Source organism: Meleagris gallopavo, chromosome 3, assembly GCF_000146605.3.
Source record: "Meleagris gallopavo isolate NT-WF06-2002-E0010 breed Aviagen turkey brand Nicholas breeding stock chromosome 3, Turkey_5.1, whole genome shotgun sequence".
Classification (NCBI taxonomy): Eukaryota; Metazoa; Chordata; class Aves; order Galliformes; family Phasianidae; genus Meleagris; species Meleagris gallopavo.
The window spans coordinates 66,722,463-66,729,343 of record NC_015013.2 but is presented as its reverse complement, the minus strand read 5'-3'; the positions used below and the strand labels follow the sequence as shown (position 1 = coordinate 66,729,343).

The 6,881-nt window shown below is 36.1% G+C and overlaps 1 long non-coding RNA gene across 1 annotated transcript; it reads left to right on the top strand.

Annotated features, from left to right (window-relative positions):
• Positions 1–3,010: 3,010 nt before the first annotated feature.
• Positions 3,011–6,051, top strand: LOC109366829. The gene is made up of 3 exons (XR_004159395.1): positions 3,011–3,100; positions 4,597–4,655; positions 5,910–6,051. It is a non-coding gene; the product is annotated as an uncharacterized LOC109366829 (long non-coding RNA).
• The last annotated feature ends 830 nt before the right edge of the window (positions 6,052–6,881 follow it).

Sequence of the window (6,881 nt, the reverse complement as noted above, 5' to 3'; positions counted from 1 at the left end):
AAAAAAAAAGAAGGAAATACCATTTTGGAGTAAATTAGAATATTAGGATATAGGATTATGGTTTTGATGCTAATGTCCAAGAAAGATTAATTTAAATTGAAAGAAAAAGGGTGCAAGCATTATCATGAGAGCAAAATGAAGTGTTTGTGTTAAACAAAGATAGAAAAAGAATTGGCTCCAGTAAGCGCTTCCAGAGAACATGATTTTCTCATTGAGATTCAGAAAGAATGGGATTGTCTTAGGGATGAGAAGCATTTGAGTTAGAGGACAAATCAAGAGAACAAAGAGGTGTTTGCTAGTTGTAAACACAGTTAGGCTGGTCCTAGAAAATGAATTATTCTTTGGCCCTCCTGCTCTGCCTGGCTTTCTCTCTGGTAGGGATGAGGTGTCCAATTCACATACAGGCTGAGGATCTAGAGGCTGGAGAGCTGTGTCATGGAAACGGATCTCGGGGTTCCTGTTGGCAAATTGAATCTGTGTCAGCAGCATGTCCTGGCAGCCAGAAGGGCCAACCTCACCCAGGAATGTACCAAGCCCAGCACTGAGAGCCAGGCAAGTGAAGGGGTTGTCCCACTGTGCTCTACGGCCTCACCTAGAGCACTGGGTACAGGTCTGGGTGCCACCGTATAAGAAAGTCATAGAACTATCAGACAGCATCCAAAGGAAGGCTGTGAAGACAGGGCAAGGCTCTAGAGTGCAAGGTGTTTGAGGAACAGCTAAGGTCATTTGATTTCAGCACAGAGCAGTGGAGCTGAGGGGAGGCCTGATGGCGGCTGCAGCTCTCCACAGGGAGCGGAGGGGTAGTGCTGAGCTCTGCTCTGTGTGACAGCGACAGGGCCCGAGGGAACGGCACGGAGCTGCGTCAGGGGAAGGGCGGGTAAGGGTCAGGGACAGGTTCTGCACCAGAGGGCAGTGGGCATGTGTATGGTAACTGTTGAGTCATGGCCTGAACCTCTGACTCAGTATCTGGGGAAAGGACCCGGTCAGCCCTGGGAGGACAGCTGAAGGCAATTCACCTATGTGACTGAAAGGGGTGGAGCCTGGCTGCACCTCTCTTAGATCTCATTTAAGGGCTGACTGCTAATGGGGAAAGATTTCTTTCTGGAGGTCTCTCCTTGGTGAAGTTTTCCCCTGTGAACCTAGAATTTTCTGATAGGGTGAACAATTTTCTTCCCTTTCTTTATATCACCTGTCAGTCCTTTTGTCATCACGGTTTTGTTGTAAAATCTTTCCTATTGTATTGATCTGTCCAATTGTTATAGCATGGAACAGGCTGCCCAGGGCTCTTGGACTGGCCCCGAGCTGCTACCAGAATTCAAGGAGTATTTGGACAATGCTCTCAGACATAAGTTTGAATTTTAGTCAGTTTTGCATGGAGCCAGGAGTTGGACTGAATGATTTTTATGGGTTCAATCTAACTTGAGATATCCTCTGATTCTGTGAAAGTTAGAGGAGTGTCTTCTGATTAAAGCAGGTGTAAACAAAATAATAGTGTAGCTAAATAGAATAGAATACCAAAAGACTTAAATCACAGACATGCAATTTTACTAACTGCATGACTTCCTTGTCTTATGAAAGAGAATGCGCTTAGGTTAGGATCCTCGCTTAAGTGGTGTCAGTGGTGTAGTGAACAGTCCAGCCCTTTGGGGTTTCAATGGGCTCTTCCTTGCTCTCTGAAGATTATAGACGGTCCTGGATCCTGGGGTGGCACATGGGAAGGCTTCTCAAAGATTTTTTTTGTATTCTAGCTACCTTCAATATTCTTAAATCTCCTTAGTTGTAGAATTGGTTAGAGAATGGCCTGCTGGGAGCTAGATGTCTCAAATTACATTGTTGATTTTGGATTTGCTGTTACTACTGCTGCCTATCTGGGACATTTTTGGACATGTTTACACTTTCTAATGGCCAACAGACTATGTGCACTGTTTGACTATATCTTGTAGAAATTGAAACTAATTTTTCTGTTTGGAACAGGTTAGGATCATATTTTGTCTATTTCCATTACAGCAAAAAGTTGATTTTTCTCAGAGATATTCTGCTGACCACAGGGGATTTGACAAAAAGTCTTCACAGTCCTAAGATTCTCTTATTCAAAGTCCTTAATATCAGTCTGCTTTTTGTGGTTCTCTGAGGTATTTAGTGTGACTGTCACTTAAGCTAGAATAAAACTGCAGTTTCAGTGCTGGTCAGCTGCCATTAAAAGGAGAACAGAATGTTGTAACACTAGCAATTGTGATAAAAGAATATTTAATAGGTACATTGTTAACAGAGGAGTAGATCTCTTAACTCAAGAACACTACAGATTTCGTCAAGGTCACTGCTTGTGTTATGTCCTTGTGATGCATTTACAAGAAAACAGTTCAGGAGGAACTCACTTTGAATACTAGCTGACATATGTACTCTAACACAAATTAGTTTGCATTTCCTCAATATTACTAGGTGACTACACCAGTCTGCATGTGTTTATGAGGACCACGAGGCTGTATTTTAAAGATAAAGAAGCCAAAGAGCCGGTTTTTACAAGAGTACAAATTTAATCTTAGACAGGTTAAGGTGATAGTTGATGAAACATAAACATTTGGTATCTTTTTCCCAAGTAATGTACACAGTGGAGTGCCTTTACAAGTTGTAAAAAGGATTTTAAGCAGCCAAGACAAAAAGGAAAAACAATTGCATGTAAATGAAAACCTGACAAATTCAATGCTTTAAAACATTAGTCCTAATGAGCCATGCTGCTTTAACTGATTGAAGAAGCCTGAGAATTCAGTAATACTGAACATAATAGAAATACAGTATCTTATCTATGATTGAGAGCTGTCAAAAGATAGGTTCAAACTGTTTCCAGAATTTTGGCTTTCATTGCATTCCCTCTTCTCCAAAATCTTAATTGTAGTAGTTTTTTTCCTGTGATGGTAACTGGGGAGTGATCTCCTTGTCCTTATTGAATTCCCAAGGTTGTTGTTGGTTTTTTTTTTTTTTGTCATATTTTCTCTTGTTATTTTGCAGAGGGGGAGTGAGAGAATGGTGTTGTGCTTATCTGCTCATTGGTGTTAAATCATCACATCTCTGAATATGAGTAAGACACACTATGATATATAAGGTATGTATTTGGCAGGACAATTCTGGAGTCATCTTGACCACAAAAACTTCTCTTTGGGGGGAAAAAAAGTCAACAAACAAACAAGCAAAGGTATCATAATTTCTTTCCCTCCCAAAATAAAAAATTTTACTCTTCTCTATGAACAGAGTCAAAAGGAATGCATTTATTTCTATTTTAGTAAAAAGAATCTTTTTAGATTATCCTCTAATTCTATGGAAAAAAATTAATTTCTCTCTGCTCTGCAGATCTGGAAAGCAGTTCTGAAACAGTAAATTACATTCCACAAATCGATCTCATGTACATTGGAATACTTAGATCATCTTGCCCCAAATTGTGGTGTGAATTAGTTTTTATTTCTTGTCAGTACATCTTCAAGTAGCACCTTTAGAGTTGGTGGAGTATCTACAACTCATTAAATATAGCTCTGCATTTAAAAGTAGGTATTAAAGATTGAAAGTAGTGTAGAACTGTGACAAATGTTGGTCTTACATCTCTGATTAAATAATTATGATAGGAGTATCAGGCAATTATTATTGTCAGCACACTCTTCTTGTGCTTAAACTTTAGCACTACTTAAGCTCTTTGCTAGCTGGAATCAAATATTTTTAAGTAGTCAAATTTATAATCTTAATAGAAGTATTGTGTATAGAGTCTTCCTATTTTCAGGAGGCTGATTTTTTTTGTTGTTTTTTTAAGTGGCCTTAAATATCAAATGCAGTAGTGAACAAGCTTGTGGTCAGTTCTTTTTGACCTGCAGTATGTTTACAAATTAACCAACAGGTAGATGGCCAGCAAGGCTAAGGAGATTAATTGATTAAGGTGCCACAGTTAACAGGTTAGCTCACACTGCATTGAGCTTAGTCTATCATTATAAATAGGAAAGAAGACAGAATCAAACAAAGATCAAATCCAATCTGTTAAAAGAATGCTCCCTTTATACTGTTGGTTTTTTGATGTTGTTTTATTGGGTTTTTTTTGTTGCTTTTTTTTTTAACATTAAAAAAGGTAGGCATTAAGAAAAAATAAACATTTTTCTCCCCATATAGCCTTCCTACTGATGACAGAAAATTCTTTTCTTTGTGGCTCAAGATGAGGTTATTTTCTCTGGCAAGGACACAACACAGGTCAGATGACAAGTCCAAAATCCGAAAATGAAAGGAAAAGTTATTCCCAGATGTTTGCATGATTTCACAGCTAATTCTTATCCTTTGTCCAAATCAAGTTATGTATAAGTAAACCCAGATTTTATTACTATTTTGTTTCCATACTATAACAAACACAAAAGTTAATAATACTTTGGAAGTGAAAAGCTGAAAAAAATACTGGGTGTTTTTGACAGTTATTTTTCCTGAGAAAATTATATTGATCATAGTTTAAGAAATGCATACAGAAAAAAATAACAACAAACTACTGAAGTCAATAAAAAGACAATTTACAATGCTCATGAAGGCCCGTTTCCAGTTCACAGCACTGCTAGCAAGTGCCATTTGTTGCAGATGCAGCACATCAAAGACAAGATATGATTACCACCACGGAAACAGAAGGCATGCTCCAGGTAATATAGCTGGACGAGCTGAGGAAGAGCTCATTACAAATTTGATTTTTGGTTGGAAAACTCTTTTTTTTTTTTTTTTTTTAGTCACGTTATCCAGAGACCAGGTTCATAATCTAAAATCTCATGTCACTCTCATTAATACTATATAACACTCTATATTAATGGAATGTCGAAAAGACAAATTCATTCCTTAATATCATTCTCAGCATACATCTGTTATAATTCTCTAATTTAAAATATAAATATACATTAATATTATAACTATATTTAAATAACATCAAAATGATCTAATTAATAATTAGTAATTAATAATCTCTATTTTTTTAAAGCGTGTAGCTTTACCCTTTAATTGAATGTGCAGTGTTGATTTGCAGATGAAAGTCTGTAAATCCCACTGGCAAATACCAGAAACTGACACACTGCAATTTTCAGTCCTTTCAAATTTCAAATTCTCTCATGTACCCCTTTCTTTAATAATAGAAAAAAGGTTCTATCTACATCATTTTTTGTAAGACATGTACCTGTGTCTTTCTGAATTAAATAGTCAAAAATATAAACACATTTCATTGACTATTTTCATTAAAAATTGTAGTAAAGTAATTAAGACAATATTGTAATTACTTTGTAAGTACATTAAAAAAAAAAAGCATCCTATAAATAAAGATCATTATAGTAGCAATGAATTCAATACTCTAAGATCATGAATGTTCTAAACTGTAATTTTCCAAAACACAAACAATGATTTAAGTATAATTTTTGGTAAAGAACTCCTTAGCTTGGTCTCTGTTATTAATCATGGTTGTTTTCATTTTTGTTTTTTTGTAATGTATCTGCAAATTGAATTTTAACTGAGCTGTTTTGCTCAGTTATCTTCTCTCCCATCCAGACTGTCACAACAAAAAAGTAGTTTATATCAGGAGTGATGTAAGTCAAAAAAATGTCTGCAGTTATGTCATTTTATGCAAGAGTGAACAACTTTTCAAACTAGTTACAACATCAGAATAATTTCTATATTACAGCCTTAATTCTGTTGCCTAAATTTAGGAAGTCAGTGTCACTTGAGACTTTCATTGGAACCTGAGAATTAAAGGGCCAGCAAATACAAGCCAGGCCTTATGAAAAACCTTTGTCTACTTCAAACAATGTAGTAGTGTAATGACAGGCAAGGTGCTCTAGGACCTACTATATTTGTCCTATTGTACCAGATTGATGCCTTTATTTAGGTAAATTGAGTTTTTTTCATTGCCCTTCCAGCACACAATAAGCATCTGAAACCAGGATTATCTACGCTTGATACTTGAAAACTACCACCTAAGAAAGTATAGTACACCGTATTTTTTTGTTCCAAGTAATACTATTCTTCTCTTTTTGTATCCTTATCTAAATGCAATCTTCTAGCTGGGATTCTTTAATTCTAACTCTAATAAACAACTAAGTTTTGTTCTATGAAAATTAGAAATTAGGGTACCATATGAATATTTTATTATGCAATAGGACAAGGAATAATGGCCTAAAACTTGAACATAGGAAGTTCCATACTAACACTTATTTACAGTAAGGGTGATGGAGCATTGGAACAAATTGACCAAAGAGGTTGTGGAGTCTCCTTCTATGGAGATATTCAAGAGTTGTCTGGATGCCTACCTGTGCAACCTATTGTAGGATATCTACTTTAGCGGGGGGATTGGGCTTTATGATCTCTTGAGGTCCCTTCCAATCCCTGCAATTCTGTGATTCTTTGTATACCATATAAATTTGCTGTCATTTTCATGGTCTTTTAACACTGCTTTTTTTTTTTTTTTTCAGCTACATTATTCTTGTGCTGTAAGTTGTAAGTTTACTGAGTAAAACTACTTCGGCAACACTAAATCTGGAAATATATTATTCTTGAGATTTTTTTGTCATAAAAACACAAGACAAACTACTTTAGTGAAATGTTTACATATTAAGATGACTCCAACTCTCATTTTCAGTACTGGTTGACCATTCTTCTCATGAATTTATTAATTACATTAGTGCTACAGAATGTCAGCATAGATATGCATGAAGAGAAATACCCTGCAATATGAAAAAATCTGCAGATAAAATCAGAAGCTCTAGAGAACATACATCACTAGAATATGTAGTTTTAACTACACTTTTTAACTTTTCAGGCAATCAAAATAGATCTGATGGTAGTCATCTGTGGAACATCAATTTGCTAGGCAGGAGGATGCAAAAATAGGT